At 37.9% G+C, this 19,776-nt stretch overlaps 1 long non-coding RNA gene across 1 annotated transcript; it reads right to left on the bottom strand.

Annotated features, from left to right (window-relative positions):
* Window positions 1–10,730: 10,730 nt before the first annotated feature.
* On the bottom strand, window positions 10,731–19,572 carry LOC128635882 (uncharacterized). Its single transcript, XR_008398610.1, has 3 exons — window positions 19,484–19,572; window positions 18,385–18,528; window positions 10,731–11,703 (listed from the first exon to the last, which is right to left on the bottom strand). It is a non-coding gene; the product is annotated as an uncharacterized LOC128635882 (long non-coding RNA).
* Window positions 19,573–19,776: the final 204 nt, after the last annotated feature.

Below are 19,776 nucleotides of genomic sequence, written 5' to 3'. Positions count from 1 at the left end.
ATCCATAGCCATACATTTACCAGCAAAGTGTCTCAGAACTGTTAATATTTGGCTGCCAGTGTCAAGTGAGTGACTTAACCCCTTAATGACCAGACCAATTTATAATTTTCTTACCGTTAAGGACCAGGGCTATTTTTACATTTCTGCGGTGTTTGCGTTTAGCTGTAATTTTCCTCTTAATCATTTACTTTACCCACACATATTATATACAGTATTCTAAAGATACCATTATTTTGAAAAAAACACACTTTTTCTAACTTTGACCCCCAAAATCTGTTACACATCTAAATCACCAAAAAACAACCATGCTAAATAGTTTCTAAATTTTGTCCTGAGTTTAGAAATACCCAATGTTTACACGTTCTTTGCTTTTTTTGCAAGTTATAGGGCAATCATTTCCAAACCTTTTTTTATTTCAAAATTAGCAATAGTTACATTGTAACACTGATATATGTCAGGAATCCCTGAAATACCCTTCACATGTATATATTTTTTTTTTAGTAGACAGCCCAAACTATTGATCTAGGCCCATTTTGGTATATTTCATGCCACCACTTCACTGCCAAATGCGATCAAAAAAAAAAAAAAAAAACTTTAACTTTTTCACTGAAATTATTTACAAACAACTTGTGCAATTATGGCACAAATGGTTGTAAATGCTTCTCTGGGATCCCCTTTGTTCAGAAATAGCAGACATTTATGGCTTTGGGATTACTTTTTGGTAATTAGAAGGCAGCTAAATGCCGCTGCGCACCACACTTGTATTATACCCAGCAGTCTGTCAAAAGAACTGAAATAAGGGGGCAGTCTGCAGAGGCATAGATACACGATAATCACAGAGGTGAAAGGTGTATTAAAGGGACATTAAACCCAAATTTTTTCTTTCAGGATTTAGAAAGAGTATGCGATTTTAAACAACTTTCCAATTTACTTCCATTATCTAATTTGGTTAATTCTCTTGATATATCATAAATAAAGCATATCTAAATAGGCTCAGTAGCTCGTGATTGGTTGCTGCACAAAGGTGCTGCGTGTGATTGGCTCACCTATGTGTATTGCTATTTCTTTAACAAAGGATATCTAAAGAATTAAGCAAATTAGATAATAGAAGTAAATTAGAATGTTGTTAAAAATTGTATTCTCTACCTGAATCATGAAAGAAAACTTTTGGGTTTCATGGCCCTTTAATATAATAGTGTTGGTTATGAAAAACTGGGGAATGGGTAATAAAGGGATTATCTATCTTTTTAAACAATAAAAATTCTGGTGTAGACTGTCCCTTTAAAGCTAATCCTTTTTCTTTTTTACTTATACATTTGTAATTAGCTATATATATATATATATATATATATATATATATATATATATATATATATATATATATATATATATATATATATATATATATATATATATATATATATATATATATATATATACACATAGAAATATATATGCTCTATAATGTACAACCGCATTTTGCTATACCTCTCAGTGGGTGGTGATGCTGGCGATATATTCAAAGCAGCATCACCACCTGCATTTAAGGTGTAATGTAAGCATCTTTTAAGAGCACTGGGCTGACTTTTCCCTAGGGTACAATCTGTAGGATGGATTGCACTTGACATGGGTGCAGGTGTGTTGGGGGAGAGGATAGTAGCACGTTTAGAGAATCTTTTAAACAAGGCAAAGTGAGGGAGGTTCAGTCCAAATATAATAGAACAGACAGATCAGTTTGTAAATATGACACACCTATAATATCTCAAGGAAGGAATGACAGAAAAAGCTGAAGTATCTGTGAAACGTACGTCGGAGAGTTTAGGCTGCACATTTTTGTGACATCACTGTAGGTGGAACTTTTTTGTTCACAGCTGAGTGAGTCCAACATCGGTAGAGGGAGTTGGCGTCAGTTGCTCCACCGTAGATTCAATCTTATGTACTTAGTCCTTTATTGTACTCCTGTGTTTGATCCGTTATGTGCTTTTATCATATTATGTTTTAATAAATTGTTCAACTTTATTCATCCGTGATTCCTTTTCACTTGCCTGGGAGTGAATATATTTACATGCCTTCTACCCTGAGAGCTCAGTTATTAGCTCTCATGCACGTGAGTAAAATTTCAGCACTGTGTGCTTGTTTTAAATCCAAACAATATTTCACTATATATACTATCCTTCCATCTGAGGCTAAAGAAGTTCCATCAGGGTTGACGCTGAGAGAAACATCTAATTAGCCCCCACTAGCCCCCACTTAAAACCTCAGTCATAGCTCTCATAAATTTGAGTAAGGCGATTTAAAATTTTAGAAAAGCCATTATTTAACGTCACGCTATGTCTGCCTTTTATCTTTCAGGTTACATTACACAGATTCTACGTGTCAAAATTTGCTACAATTTTAACTACATCCTTTCTCTTATATACACAGTGATAGATTGATAAACTTGTTATACTTTGTATTCTTTTTCACTTTTTTGTATTATGTATCACTGCAAGGTGTAAAAAAAAATATTGAGGCCCATTTATCAAGCTCCGAATGGAGCGTGAGGGCCGTGTTTCTGGCGAGCCTGCAGGCTCGCTAGAAACAGCAGTTATGAAGCAGCGGTCTAAAGACCGCTGCTCCATAACCCTGTCCGCCTGCTCTGAGTAGGCGGATAGAGATCTCCACAATTCAACCCAATCGAGTACGATCGGGTTGATTGACACCCCCCTGCTGGCAGCCGATTGGCCACGAATCTGCAGGGGGCGGCGTTGCACCAGCAGCTCACAAGAGCTGCTGGTGCAATGCTGAATACGGAGAGCGTATTGCTCTCCCCATTCAGCGAGGTCTGTCAGACCTGATCCGCACTGTCGGATCAGGTCCGACAGACCTTTAATAAATAGGCCTTAAAGTTTTTATTTTGTATTACACTTAGGAAATGTTACATTAGAAATTTTGGAGGAAAGCGCACCAAGTAGCAGCAGAAAGAGGATGTAATTAAATGTATGACTGCAAATGCAAGAAGCATGACGAGTAAAATGGGGGAGCAGGAGCTCTTAACTGTAGAAGAGGACTATTATATTATCAGTATAACTGAAACCTGACGGGATGATTCACATGACTGGGCAGTTAAAAGGCCATGATACCCAAATGTTGAAACACTTGAAAGTGATGCAGCATAGCTGTAAAAAGATGACTAGAAAATATCACCTGAACATCTCTATGTAAAAAAAATAGATATTTTACCTCAAAAATTCATCAGTAGCCACATCCCATTGTAAAGGACTTCTAAGCAGCAAATCAGTATGTTTGTCCCAGGACAGCTTACGTGCACACTCATCTTATTTCCCTATTCAGTTTGAGGAAGTTTACTATGAAATCTTATGAGAGTTAAGTCAAATCTCCTGAGATCACAGTAAAAGAGTTCATGAACTCAGCACTGTTGATGCTGATTGGTTGCTGTTCATTTCGTCATTTTTATTTATTTTTTACCTGCAGCTGGGCAGCAGCTGAATTATAACTTTTTACACAGAACTTACTCTGGTGAGCTGAGGAAATTGTGAGATAAAATATCTTCCTTTTTTATACTTCATTTTGGAGGGACAGGAGTACTAAAAGAGGCAGAGAAATTTGCATGTATATCAAACCTGGACTTAAACCTGCAATAAAGGAAGATAGTTATGTTGATACAGGTGATAATGTAGAGACCCTGTGTGGGTTGAAATAAAGAGTAAGGGAAAAAATCCTAAAAAAATATTACTAGGAACATGCTACAAGCCCTTTAATATTAGTGCCATAGAGGAAAATCAACTACTAATGCAAATAGGAAAGACTGCTATTAATACCAGTGCTGTAATTATACAGCGACTGGGCCATTGAAACTAGTAATACAGCTATGGGAGATAGATTTTTAAATGTTCTAAAGGATAACTTCTTGTCACAATTAATAGAGGAGCCAACTAGGAATAAAGCTATATTGGAATTAGTGCTATTAAACGATACTGAATTACTGATATGATATAAAACATTATAGTCAAAGAACATTTGGGTAGCAATGATGATAACATTGTCACGTTTGAAATCACTTTACACAAGCAGTGTTATAAGGATTCAATTAAGATTTTTAATTTTAAGAAAGCAAAAGTATTCTCTAATAAAAATACAGAGGATAAATGGATAACATTTAAAACGTTGTTAATTAAATATACATATCAACGCATACCACATGGTTATTAAAGTAAAAGAAATAAATCCAAGCCAATGTGGCTAAATAAAAATATGCTAAGAGAAATTAGGAAAAAAGCGTAGGGTATTTAAAATATTCAAAGAAAATAGTACAGACTCAACATTCCAATTTAGCATGGTTTTATGAAAAATAGATAATGTCAAACTAATCTAATTAGATTCTATGAGGAAGCAAGTAAAAATATAGATAAAGGGGGTGACAATTTTTGTGATATACTTGGATTTTGCAAACGTGTTTGATACAGTGCCACATTAGAAATTAATGCACAAAATTAAGGGACTGGAAATAGCTGAAAATGTTAGCTCATCGATAAATAATTTGATAAAAGACAGGGAGCAACGAGTAGTAGTAAACACAACATACTCAAATAGGACAAAGATAATCAGTGGAGTCCCCCAGGGATCAGTACCGGGCCCTGTTCTTTTTTATATTTTTATTAATGACTTGGAGCAAGGATTAAATATCAACCTCTATATTTTAGCAGATAATACAATGTTGTGTAAAATTATTAGGTCAGTGCAGGATGAAATTGGAATCTACAAAAATTAGACGAATGGGCAGGTAAATGGAAAATGAGATTTAATACCAAACAATGCCAACTTCTTCATTTTGGAAGTAAAAATAAGCAGGCAATTTATTATTTAAATGGGACTAGACTTAGCCAAACAGAGGAGGAAAGGTATTCGGAAGTACATTGTATAAGATGGGTGTACAATGCCGGGCAGCGGCTTCTAAGGCTAATAAGATACTAGCATGTATTAAAAGTGGCATTGATGCAAGGAAGGAAAGCATAATCCTCTCATTATATAAATCCCTGGTAAGCCCTCATCATGAGTATGGAGTGCAGTTCTGGGTACCAATCTCAAAAAAATAAATTGCAGACTTAGAAAAAGTTCAGAGAAGGGCCACAAAACTAATAAAGGGAATGGAGAATTTAAGCTATTAGGAGAGGTTAGCCAAACTGTGTCTCTTATCCCTAGAAAAAAAGAAGTTTGAGAGATGACATGATTACTTTATATAAATATATTCAATTCTCATATACAGAAATAGCAGAAGCTCTATTTATTCCAAGAAAATTGTTTGTGACAAGAGGTCCCAATTTAAGGCTGGAGGACAGGAGATTTAATCTCCAGCAACGTAAACATTTTTTTCACTATAAGAGCTATCAAATCGTGGAACTCATTACCTAAGGAGGTAGTAAATACCAATACCTTAGATACATTTTAAATAGTTTAGATACATTTCTGGCTACAAACAGAATTCAGGGATATGAATGCTTGTGCTAAATAAGTCAACTTTTTTAAGTTCAACTGGAGCTTTAATTGTAAGTATTTTAAGATTTGCATAGGTTGAACTCAATGAACTTCTCTGTCTTTTTTCAACCTTATCTACTATGTTACTATGTTTTTAAACAATCCCTTTACACTTATATATTATATTGCACATATGTATACATCGTTTTATTTATATGTATTTTATTGTATAATGCTAAAATATGTCATGTAAATATTGCCGTGTTTTTAAAAAAACATAATTTATGCTTACATAATAAATTTATATATTTCTTGACATGGTGAGACCACGGATCATCATAATTACTGTTGGGAATATCTCTCCTGACGAGCAGGAGGCTGCAAAGAGCACCACAGCAAAAACTGTTAAATACCACTCCCCTTACCCTCAATCCCCAGCCATTCAACCAAAATGAAAGGAGAAAGGAAGTAATATAAGGTGCAGAGGTGCCTGAGGTTTATGGAAAAATAAATTGTCTGAAAAATAAAGGGCGGGCCGTGGACTCACCGTGTCAACAAATTAATACATTTATCAGGCAAGCATAAATTGTTTTCTTTCTAATGACACAGTGAGTCCACAGATCATCATAATTACTGTTGGGAAATAATACCCAACCCAGAGGACACGGATGATAAGGGAGGGACAAGACAGTAAACCTAAACAGAAGGCACCACTGCTTGAAGAACCTTTCTCCCAAAAAAAGCCTTCATCAAAGCAAAAGTATCAAATTTGTAAAATTTTGAAAAAGTGTGTAAAGATGACTAAGTAGAGCCTTGCAAATCTGTTCCACAGAGGTTCCATTTTTAAAAGCCCAAGAAGAAGAAACAGCCCTAGTGGAATGAGCCATGCTTCTCTCAGAAGGCTGCTGCCAAGCAGTCTCATATGCCAAGTGAATAATACTCCTTAACCAAAAAGAAAGAGAAGTAGCCGTAGCCTTCTGACCCTTGCGCTTCCCAGAAAAAACAATAAATAAAGAAGAAGACTGGTGAAAATCCTTAGTCGCCTGCAAATAAAACTTTAAAGCACGCACCACATTCAGGTTGTGCAACAAACGTTCCTTATAAGAAGAAGGATTAGGACACAAGGGCAGAACAACAATCTCCTGATTTATATTCTTGTCTGAAACCACCTTGGGAAGGAAACCTAAGGCAGTACGTAGAATTACCTTATCAGAATGAAAAATAAGGAGAGGAGATTCATACTGCAAAACTGAAAGCTCTGAAACTTTTTGAGCCGAAGAAATAGCAACCAAAAACAAAACTTTCCAGGATAAAATCTTAATATCCAAAGAATGCAGAGGCTCAAAAGGAGCATGTTGAAAAACTCTAAGAACCAAATTAAGACTCCAAGGAGGAGTAGCAAATTTAAACCTAGGCCTGACTCTAACCAAAGTCTGTCAAAAAGACTGAACATCCGGCACATCTGCCAGACGTTTATGCAACAAAATAGATAAAGCAGAGATTTGACCCTTCAAGGTACTAGCAGATAAACCCTTCTCCAAACCCTCTGGAGAAAAGAAAAAATCCTAGGAATCTTAACTCTATTCCAAGAAAAACCTCTGGATTCACACCAAATATTTACGCCAAATCTTAAGTAAATCTTTCTAGTCACAGGCTTACAAACCTGAATTATAGTTTTAATAACTGACTCAGAAAAACCATGCTTAGATAATATTAAGCGTTCAATCTACAAGCAGTCAGCTTCAGAAAAACGAGATTTGGATGAAGGAAAGGCCCCTAAAGTAGAAGGTCCTTCCATAACAGAAGACTCCAAGGTTGGAAAGATGACATCTCCACCAGATCCACATACCAGATCCTGCGAGGCCAAGCCAGAGCAATGAGAATCACGGACACCCTTCCCTGCCTGATTCAAGCAATGACCCGTGGAAGGAGAGCGAATTGAGGAAAAACACGCTAGACTAAAGTTCCAAGGAACTTCCAGAGCATCTATCAGTACAGCCTGAGGATCCCTTGACCCGTACCTCGGAAGTGTGGCATTCAGATGAAATGCCATGAGATCCAGCTTTGGCTGCCCCCACTTGAGGATCAAGCTGGAAAACACCTCCAGATGAAGATCCCACTCCCCCGGATGAAAAGTCTGTCTGCTCAGAAAATCCACTTCCCAATTGTCCACCCCTGGAATGTGGATCACAGACAGACAACAGTTGTGGGTCTCTGCCCCTGAATAATCTTGGCTACCTCTGTCATGGCCAAGGAGCTTCGAGCTCCTCCCTGATGATTGATGTAAGCCACTGAAGTTATGTTGTTCGACTGAAACCTGATAAACTGGGCTGAAGCTAACTGAGGCCAGGCTAGAAGAGCATTAAAAATTGCTCTCAGCTCTAGGATATTTATGGAAAGAACCGACTCCTCCCGAGTCCAAAGACCCTGAGCCCTTAATGAACCCCAGACAGCTCCCAATCCCAGCAGACTGGTGTCCATGGTCATGATCACAAAGGTAGGTCTGCGGAAGCAGGTTCCCTGGGAGAGAAGATCCTGAGACAACCACCACAGAAGAGAATCCTCTTGTCTCCTGATCCAAAACAATTCACTGAAACAGATCCGCGTAATCCCTGTTCCATTGTCTAAGCATGCATAACTGCAGAGGCCTGAGATGGAACCGAGCAAACGGAATGATGTCTATAACTGACACCATCAGACCAATAACCTCCATACACTGAGCCACTGACGGCTGAGGAGAGGTCTGAAGAGCAAGACAAGAGCTGAAGATCTTTGATCTTCTGGCTTCTGTAAGAAAAATCTTAATTTCTAGGGAATCTATGAGGGTTCCCAAAAATACCACTTTTGTAGCCACAATCAAGGAACTTTTTCCTAAATTCACCATCCAACCGTGGGAGCACAGAAAAGACATAAATATCTCTGTGTGGGAACTTGCTTGTTGAAGAGATGGCGCCTTAACCAGAATATCGTCCAGATATTGCAAACATTGCAACCGAAGCACCGCCAATAATGCTCCCAAGACCTTTGAGAAAATTCTGGGAGCTGTTGCAAGACCGAATGGAAGAGCCACAAACTGAAAATGTTTGTCTAGAAACTCAAATCTCAGAAACTTGTGATGATCCCTGTGTATAGGAATATGCATATATGCATCCTTTAAATCCACTGTGGTCATGAACTGACCCTCCTGAACTAAAGAAAGAATGGAACGAATTACTCTGACGGTTTTGTTTATTTCTCTTATCCTGAGGGAGAAAATGCCCCCTACCTCCCGTGATATCAGAAATAATCTCAGCCAGACCCGGTCCAAACAAGGTCTTACCCTTGTAAGGAATAGACAAAAACTTAGATTTAGAGGAAACATCCGCAGACCAGGACTTCAACCATAAAGCTCTGTGAGCCAGAACAGCAAAGCCAGAAATCTTTGCACCCAACTTGATGACTTGAAGAGAAGCATCAGTAATAAAGGAATTGGCCAACTTAAGAGCCTTAATCCTATCCTGAATCTCCTCAAGAGAGGTATCTGACCGGATAGAATCAGACAACGCATCAAACCAATAGGCTGCCAAACTGGTGACAGTAGCAATACACACCGCAGGCTGCCATTGCGACCCCTGGTGAACATACATCCTCTTAAGTAAAGTTTCCAGCTTCTTATCCATAGGATCCTTAAAGGAACAGCTATCCTCAATAGGAATAGTAGTTCTTTAAACCAAAGTGGAAATAGCTCCCTACACCTTAGGAACCGTTTGCCAAGACTATTTAATAGAGTCAGCAATAGGAAACATCTTCTTAAAAATTGGAGAAGGGGAAAAAGAAATCCCAGGCTTCTCCCACTCCCGTGCAATAATTTCTGAAGCACGGTCAGGAACAGGAAACACCTCCACCACGGAAGGAATGTCAAAATACTTATTAAGCTTACTAGATTTCTTAGGAGTCACTATGACCGTAGAATCAGAATCATCCAAAGTAGCCAAAACCTCCTTAAAGGACCAGTCAACACAGTAGATTTGCATAATCAACAAATGCAAGATAACAAGACAATGCAATAGCACTTAGTCTGAACTTCAAATGAGTAGTAGATTTTTTTTCTGACAATTTTAAAAGTTATGGCCTCGATCCAATATGCAGCGTCGCCCGCAAAATCCTCTGCCGCCGGATTTTACGTGATTTTGGTATTACATATACGGCGTAGCATACAAGTTACGCGCGTATATTTCACCCTTTGGCCGTAATTTTTATCCCCATAAACTAACATAGAACAGCCGTGCAATTTGGTATCCAATATACAGCGTAAGGACTTACGCGCGCAGAATTCAGAAAATCTACTCCATTCTCATCTCGCCACATATTGCAGGCGCAGCAACCCTTGCACTGACTAAAAAAGCAACGTAACTCCCTGGAAGCCTTAACAAACACAAACATTTAAGCAGCATCTCAAGGTTAAAGGTTTATTTGTGTATTTGAAATAGCTGATTTTGTTGTTTAAAGCCACAACATAATCAAATGGATTGAGCTTGTAGGTAGAATCAGATCTCATCACTTTATCACATTGGGGACATATACTTACTTATTTACTTTAAATTTGTTCTCAAAACAATCAACAATACTTGGAGGAGAGAACAATGGGAAATCATAATTGTATTACCTTCATCTCTTTAGAACCCACTGGAGTGTAATTTATTCTAATGTTAACACAGCTTGGCATTGTTGCCAAAATATATAAAGGGACAGTCAAGTCCAAAGAAAACCTTCTTGTTTAAAATAGGGCATGCTATTTCAAACTGCTTTCATATTTAATTCTAACACTTGCTTTGTTGTCTTGGTGTTCTTCGTTGAAAGCTAAACCTAGGATGGCTCATATGATAATTTCTAAGACCTTCTTGAAGGCTGCCTCTTTGCAATTGTGTCAAACCAATCACAGACAACACAACCTCTCACCTGCAGCCTTAAAACACCTGATAATGCCCACCCTATCAGTAACATCACTACTATATATACCCATGTGTCAATTTATATTGGATGTGAGATACATTGATTTACATCTTAGAAGTGAATATTACTATATGTACCCATCATAAACAAATATTGTGGATGTGAGTTATAGTACAAGAATATGTCATACACATGATAATATTACCTTTTTAAATTGCCATTTCCACACAGGTCATATTATATGTTTTAACAATATTAGTGTACTAAAACACACCTCCCATGGATGTGGATGACACTTATATGGTAAATAACGGAGGACAAGATTTATGGTGAACTATAATAATATTTATTTATTTTTTGGCTTCTTGGATGAGAGAGCTGAGGTGACTGGTTTGAGAAGATTCTGCTGTTTTTGCTGGTGTGCTGGCCACAGATGATAGGCTGGAGGCAGTGTCCTGCTGGTGTGTAAAGTGCTCAACCAACACACCCAAGAGTTGATTTTGTTCTCTCCATCTATTGTCCATTTGCATCTGCATATCAGACAGAATTCGCATCATCTGTGACTGGTTATGAACACTTGCACTTAACGATGCTGCCATGTCCCTCTGTAGCTCTATGCTACGTTGTTGTCTCCTCTCTTGGATCCTGATGAACCTTTCATGGTTCCTAAGAACCTCTATTGACCTCTTTGTATGCTCTCAGTGCTTGTTATGAGCCTCCTCTGGAGTGCAATGTATTCCTCACCCAGGGGAGATGCATCCACAGGCTCTTGAGCTGCAGGGCTTCTAGGTGCTTGTGGGGCAGGGCCAGCTTCAACTGCTGGTTCATGTGGGGCAGGGCCAGCTTCAACTGCTGGTTCATGTCGGGCAGGGTCACCTGCATCTGATGGTGCTTGAGGTACAGCTGTAGAATCTGTTATATTTCCATCTGCCGATGGTGGAGCTCGTCCAATAGCTGAAGATGGTGGAGCTCATCCAATTGATGAGGATGGCGGAGCTCATCCAATTTATGAGGATGGTGGCTCACTGCCATGAGATTGTGTTGTGGGGGGGGGGGTAAATACATGGACCCATTGTGGCTGTCTTGGCTCACCCTCAAAGCCAAAGTGAGGGTATTCCTCTGGCCAGAAATCTTGCCAGGGCTCATATGGCAATGGTGGTGGCATCACTCCCAGGTCCTCAACTGAAGCCATCCAACCATGCTCATGCCTGGGAGCATACTGTTCTTGTGGTTGCCTGAAGACTGGTGGTGGTGGTGGTGGTGGCATGGATGTTTGTATCCTCGTGACAGGAGGTTCTGTGAAGGAGTCAAAGGATGAGAGGGATTAGTACAGTCAGATATATGTCAACGTGGGCATACAATATACATTGATACATGCTAGGGCCTATACTGATTCTCATGTCAAACTCTATAACATGTGTCCTGTGTTATTCTGAGACATGTTAGTATTGCACTATTCCACCTCATATCATGAATTGCATTGTGTTAAGCAGCAATAATGTCAAGTATAATTGTAGATGTTTTTGTTAGTAGGCCAAATACCATGCTCCTCATTGTGTACATGAATGTGTGATATTAAAGGATGTTATATCTCAAATATATATATTACTGGTGTGGTGTGATATATATTACATGATGTGCTGTGGTTGCTGCCCCGGAGTCACGAGCCCCTGGAAGTCCACTGACTGCTGTGAAACTCAGGGACCTGTATATCATCTCCTGCCAGGTTTTACACTCAATATCCAGGGATGGACCACCACCTGTTCCCCTCTGGTGCATAGCATCCTGCCCCATCTTTTCTTTGACACGCCTCTTGCAGTCATTCCACCGCTTTTTCAGGCCCTCAACAGTCCTCCTCTGCGGAGCCTCACTGTTGACAGCATCCTCTACGGCCAACCATGCCGTTTTTCTCTTTTTGGCAATGCCTTTACCCTTCTCCTGCCCGAAGTGGGCAGTGTAATTGTCCATGATGACCTGGACAAGGGCAATATTTTCCTCAAATGAGAAGTTTGGACATATCAGCCTCTCATCCTCCATGGCCACTTGGCTTCCTCCCTGTGATGTCCCTGGTGTGGGTTCCTCCCTATCCTCTCCCTCCTCCCCCCTTCTGTCCCCATGTGCACCCTCTGTCCCTCTCCTAGATGTGCCTGCTCTCTGGGGCTCTCGGGGATCTCCCCTCCCATCATCCATTCTAGCTCTCCCTCTCCCCACTCCACTTACTCTCTGACGGGGGACCCACTGCTTCTCCTGTCCTCTCCAATACTCCTCTCCCTGCCACTCCTCTCCCCTCGTCCCCTCCTCCTTACCTCTCCCTGCCATCCTCACACTAAATCACACTACACACACTCACACTCACTCTCAGTTCAATCACACACAATCACAACCAAACACTCAGCCCATCACACTGTAAAAATCAAATAAAATGTGTGAGGTGTTATAAAAAAAAGTGTGGTGCATTTTGTATATTTATGTATGCAAAATATGTGTGCAATATGTAAAAATGTGTAAGTGTACAAGCTTAATCAAACAACAATGCGACCTAACTAACTCCTCTGTTTGCGCCTCTCTCTCTACTCTCACTAATCCTCCACTCCACTGTAGTGTGTTGTAGCTCAACAAACAATCCAAACACACTGAAGAAAATGGCGGCTGCGCATGGGTTTATATATGAATTTTGAATAGCGTAATTAATGTCGCATTTTTATTTTAAATCTGTCCATTTTTACGAGTGTTAGCCTAATTTGTATAAAACTACTCCTTATTTACACTTTCCGTGGAGAAAATACTGGCGTAAGTTACTTGCAACGACTAAAATGTGTATTTGCGCACATTTGAGAAGATCGCCAGTTTGTTCTACTTACGCCAGTTTAGCATCTAACGGCGCAGTATATGTAATACCCCGATGTGCAAGGTGAAATTACGGGCGGCACGGGTTCCCACGCTTGCGCCAAAACTTGCGCCGTATATATTGGATCGGGCCCTATGTCTTTTTCCACTTCCCCTGTACCATGTGACAGCCATCAGCCAATCACAAATGCATACACGTACCATGTGACAGCCATCAGCCATTCACAAACGCATACATACTTATTCTTGCACATGCTCAGTAGGAGCTAGTGACTCAAAACGTTTAAATATAAAAAGATTGTGCACATTTTGTTAATGGAAGTAAATTGGAAAGTTGTTTAAAATGGCTTGCTGTATCTGAATAATGAAAGTTGAATTTTGATTGAGTGTCCCTTTAAGTAACAAACAAAGGTGTTCAAGTTTAAATCTGAATGAAACAACCTCAGCATCAGAAGAAGGAATTATACTGTCAGAATCTGAAATCTCACCTTCAGATGCTAAAGAAGAATCCTCTTCCTCAGACTTCTGAGAAGAGACATTAGAGATAGCCACTCCTGAAACAGAGGCCTCTAAATTCTTAAACTTCCTCTTATGCTTCCGTATGAGAGGAAACACTGGACACAACATGCGAGGCAGACAAGGTAAGGGATTCCTGAGGACAAAACTGCACCTGAGCAGAAGGCCCCTGAACAGCATCCTCCTTAGATATTGATGGCTCAGACTCAAAAAGTTTATCCCTCTAATGAAATGTTCTGAAAAAGGGATAGGTGGTTCCACATTAGCCCCCAAACATAAAGTGCACGTAACATTTTACAGGGCCTCTTGGTCCATCTAAATACAAAAAAATTAAAGCCCAAATAATTTATTTAAACTTTTAAAAAGAAGCCAAAAAAGACGTTACTACCCCTTTAAGAGATAAAGTAACGTTATAAAATGACAACAGACTTCAACTTACATAAAGCAAACTAAAAAAAATATAGGCACCTCTACACCTCAAAAGAAAAAAAAATATTATTTATTGCATACAGTGTTCATGCAACCTTCTTTACATTGGACAAACTAGCAGAATATTAAAAGATAGGATGCGTGAGCACATTCTGAAAATAGAACATGAATCTACAGATACTAATTTATATTCCCATTTCAAAGAAATACATCATGGTTATCTAAAACACTTCAAATTTTGGGGAATAAAGAAACTCTTCTTAGGCAAGAGAGGAGGAAACATGAATGCACTTTTAATGAAAAAAGAAGCAGAATTCATATTTCATTATAGTACTCTGCACCCACATGGTCTTAATTCTGAACTAGATTTAAATTCACTCATTTAGGACAATTAGAATTAAAAAGCACAAATATACGCTGATAAAAATATATGCCATTAAAATAACTTCTAAAAATGATCTTTAAACATCTATATCACCAATATATTTATATACTACTGTAGGCGAGTTTAAACCTAGGATTGTGTCCCTCTGATCAAATTAAACTATGAAAATTAATTGTATTTTTTATTATATTTCATGTGTATCTGTTAAATACATATACACATATATATCTTTCATAATATGTGAAACATATATATTTATTCACAAGGACAATTTTTTCATTCATTTCCCATTTTTTCATTTTCTATTTTCTTTATTTTTTCTTATTTTTTCTTGTTTTCATTCATTTTTTCTAATTATTTTTCCTAATTATTTTTCCTAATTATTTTTATTTTTATTCTTGTCTAAATATAGATATTTTTAAGATGGACTTACCAATATTCTGTAATACAAAAATTCACATCAATACACACACTTTTAGCGCAACATTCTCATTTCCTAATACAGGACCTCTTAGTACTCCTATACACCTTCATCTTTTTGCGCTAGTAATTAATTATTGTATGACAACTTTATAGTCACTCTACTTTCAGATACTTAGGTATGTCCCAATGTCTAACTAGCATTTTATATTTTGAATGTATTTTGAATATATAACAATACTTTATATGTTAATGGTAATTGCTTACAAATGAATTCCTTGCTGAAACACACCCACTGGGAGTCACTTTCTAACCAATGAGGACAAGCCATACGGTATTTAAACCCATACATATTCAAAATGAGCATCTTGATAAAGGCCTTAAGGGGCTGAAACGCGTAGACCTGCTCATTCATACCCGAGTTACTTTGACATATTGTGATAGTAGGTGAGGTGCATTGAGCCACTTAGATTTCACTAAGAGTGGTCTCTACATGCGTAATTCCTAACCCATGATCTATCATTTCACTTCGTCAAAACACAGATTCAAACACAGAACTTGCTGTTTATTTGGACTTACAGCGCTTACACCTGTGATCTGGAACCTGACCTGCTAAACCGGAACAGGTAGTAGGACCTGGAGGTTCAGCCATAACAACTGCCCAGGCTGCCAGTAAACACCTCGGTCCCAGCATCTACCTCCAAATACCTTTAAACATCGGAAGACATCTACTCCGGTCACGAATCATTGCTACCTCTCAGCTGTTCACACAGAGTCCGGTGATTCACAGTAAGAGATATCTGACCGCTGAGGTTATTTCATACGGATTTACGGTAACATTACAACCATTGTTACAGAGGAGATTACTGAACTATTTGATATTCGTGCTATTAAGCACGGATGCGGACACAAATATATATCAGTTTAATTATCGTATTTTTGAATATGCACCTCAACCTATCTTAATATAATTAAGTTGATGGTTTTATCTATTGTTTTTATATGCAACGTGAATATGTTATTTTGCACAATACTGTTTGTTGTACCTGATGCCGGCATCTATTAATTATATTGTATTAATTATCATTGTATAAAATCCTTTTTATCTACCTAATTATTTTTATTTTTATTTGATATATACACATATATATATATATTTTATATTATTTGCTTCACATAATATTTTTAGCACCATATGCTTTACCATATGTTTTAGCGATATTAGAGGAGTATTGTTAGCACAGACAATACATTGTAACTTTTCTTTACACTCAGACGAGAGCCGCACACATATATATAATTTATAATCATCTCTATGCTGTTTAGCGCTATCCCTCACTCCCTTTATTTTTTGTACTTATCGGTTTGTAGTTAGGAGATATACTTACCATTTGGGATTAGCCATTTAGAGAATAGAGTGTTAGTATCTTTAACATCCCTTTTTTAACCTCTATAACTCAGCCAGATTGCTGAAGTGCCTACCTAAACATGCTGATCAAACGGAGAGAAACAAAAACGATCCGGACTGTAAACCTCTCTGCAGAAAAACCGCCACTCGCACACAGCCCAGAGCCGCACTAAAATCTCTCTGGCACTTCCGGAAAATGGAAAAGAGAAAGCGCGCAAAAAACTACTGCCTCAGCAACCCCCGCCCCCCCCAATGGCATAACATTCCTCCCGGCCAGACATAAACTCCTCCAGGGAAAAAATGACTAAAAAATAAACAGACAAACCGTCACTCGCTCACAAAGTAACAAACACTATTGAGCCATAAAATAAACCTCGCCAGTGCCCTGCATGACAGCCCTCTCTCTAAACAGTATTAACTGTTTAAGTGCCACAAGTACATATTAGATAATAAAACATATGAAATAACGTAGCACTTACCATAAAAGTATCTGCCTGGCAGCAGGCAGTTCACAAAGTTTAAGAGGCATCCTTTCCTCCTATGGACCTGTGAAAAATAGAAAAGACTGTGCAAACTTGAACAGGCTTTCTGATAAGGGCAGCAATAAACTGATTGAGAGGCACAGAGGGGATTATACCCCCCAAGTTCCCAAATGCTTAAAAGCCACCACTGCACTACTGAAGAGACTGATATGGACTACGGCTAAACCCTCAGCAAAAATCAGAATATCTTGTCCTGCTTTGAAAATAACAAACTCTTGATTGAATAACAAACACCTCCTTGCAACTAATACAGGCAAATAGAATAACTGGGGATTGTGGGTAAGGGGAGTGGTATTTAACAGTTTTTGCTGTGGTGCTCTTTGCCACCTCCTGCTGGTCAGAAGAGATATTCCCAACAGTTATTATGATGATCCATGGACTCACCGTGTCATTAGAAAGAAATCAAGTTTTTTGCTTGTAGAGTGTTTCTATAATCTTTTAGGAAGATTTTCTGTTCATGATATTAGCATTTCAAGACAGTAGCCACAACTTTCTAGTTTTAAAGTGTAAGTAAAGTTAAACTGACAGTTCGCTACCAATGCAAATAACATCAAAAATAAAGTATAGTTTCATTCATTGTTTTTTTTTAAATACCTTTTTTAATGCAGTAATTTAGTTATTTATTATCCCGTCTAATAACCTCCTTCCTCCACCCGCATAAAAAAAAAATTTCGGTTAGTAGTGACGTTCTCATCCGTATCTAACGGATTGGGTCCCCCACTGGCGTCTACATAGGAATTGATGACTCCCACTTCCTGTATTGCGCATGCGTTAGAGATTAATCTCTAGTACTCTGGATCTGCGCGTTCACAACTCCCGCATGCGCACTTTGAACAATCGATCGGCATCGGACCAAAACATTCTTCTTTCTGCAATCCCTTTTTCAAAGTAAGTTTAGATATAATAAAATGCAATTGATATATATATATATACACACTCTTAAAAAATATTTACATACTTATAAAGTTATACATTGATATACTGTATCGGAGTGTAGATGGCAGAATTGCGCATGCGCATAGTTCCAAACATCGAGAACCCGCACTCAGGAGGAGCGCATAAATCATTTAGAGAGACAAAGCAGGAAGAATGCGAGGGGGAGGAGGAAGCGGAGAAAATAGGGTATGAATAAATATAAGATTTACTTGAAAGCAATGGTGTTATTCAAAAAACAAAGTTAGCGACTAGGATGTTGGTCAGATTATATGTTATAAGATGCATTGCACTTAGAAAAACTTTACTTTCACTTTAATTCCGATATAAGTTCTCACTGTTATGAATGTGTTATACTTATAATACTGCAAACGCATTGTAATGAAAGTGTTATTAATATAGAACATGTTTGTTACACTGAGGTCACAATATTATAAGTTCTCACAGTTAGAGGATCCCCTTACAAAAGATGATTAGATGTTGCACTTAATTTTTACCTCACTCCTCATCAAGGAGGCGAAAGAAAATGACAGAGGATCATGGGAAATAGGAGGGATTTAAAGCTCTGGTGTGTTTTGTCTCCACCTAGTGGTCAGGAGGAGAATTTTCCCACACGTGAATGATTTGTGGACTAACAGCATCTGATGAAAAAAATATTAAACACAATTAGATAATAGAAGTAAATTGGAAAGTTGTTAAATTCTGATTTTGTTTGCAGTATATATATATATATATATATATATATATATATATATTACACATACCACTTTATACAACATATTCAATGACTAAACAGCTTCCATTCAAATCTACTTTTAAAATTTAACTCAAATAGGCTACAGTCAAAAAGCAAATCATGGATTTAAATGGATTTAAAAGGGAGTCAGCACCAGAGCAACAACACACTTCTAGGAGCTAGCTGAACACATCTGGTTACCAATGATAAAGTATATTTGTGTAGCCACCAATCGCCAGTTAGGAGATGTACATATTATTTTTCAATAAAGGATAACAAGAGAACAAAGTATATTGGATAATAAAAGTGAATTTAAAAGCTACTTAAAATGACATGCTTTATCTGAATCATACACATTTATTTTTGACTTTCCTATCTCCTTAAATCTTGACATTTACAGTTCATGAAGTCTGTTTACTGTCACTACTGAAGGTTAATTTCAGAATTTTTCAGTGAAGACACTGGAATTTTCCTGTCATTTTAGATAAATATAGTAGAAGTATTCACTGGTGCAAAAAAACAGATATTAGGCTTTCTCTAAACAGTATAAGATTATGATGTTAGCGAGTCTGTCAGCGTGAATCTCAATAACAGCAACAGACGAAAGTGAATATGGCAATATTGAATAGAAAACTAAATAGCACATGAACTATTTTAGAGACAATGTAGTCTATACACCCTAAAACAGTTTTGAAATATGCAGAAACTGACAAAAATAAACAAAGATCAAATTTGGAGAGATTTTTTTTATAAGTGCTTTTATATATATATATATATATATATATATATATATACTGTATATGTATATATATATATATATATATATATAGTAGTTTTAGTTTGTAGGGTCAAGCACTCACGTGACAGCTGATAGTAATGCAGCAGAATCAAAATGATCAAAATGCCCTGGGTGCTACTGCTGGCGTCCCGGCGGCCTGTGACATCATGGAGCATCGGCGATCACGTGACCCCACATACACATGACCAATCAACACAGCAACCGAACACCGTCATCATAGCAACCTGGAATACAAATTGGCATATAACACCACATAGTGCAAATACATTAAATGTTTGACATTTAAGTGTCAGAAATGATAGAGGCTTTTATCCTCAATAGTGCTTAAGGCACAAAAACCTGGATTGCTACATC

Source organism: Bombina bombina, chromosome 7, assembly GCF_027579735.1.
Source record: "Bombina bombina isolate aBomBom1 chromosome 7, aBomBom1.pri, whole genome shotgun sequence".
Classification (NCBI taxonomy): domain Eukaryota; kingdom Metazoa; phylum Chordata; class Amphibia; order Anura; family Bombinatoridae; genus Bombina; species Bombina bombina.
This window is presented reverse-complemented; position numbering and strand designations above follow the sequence as displayed.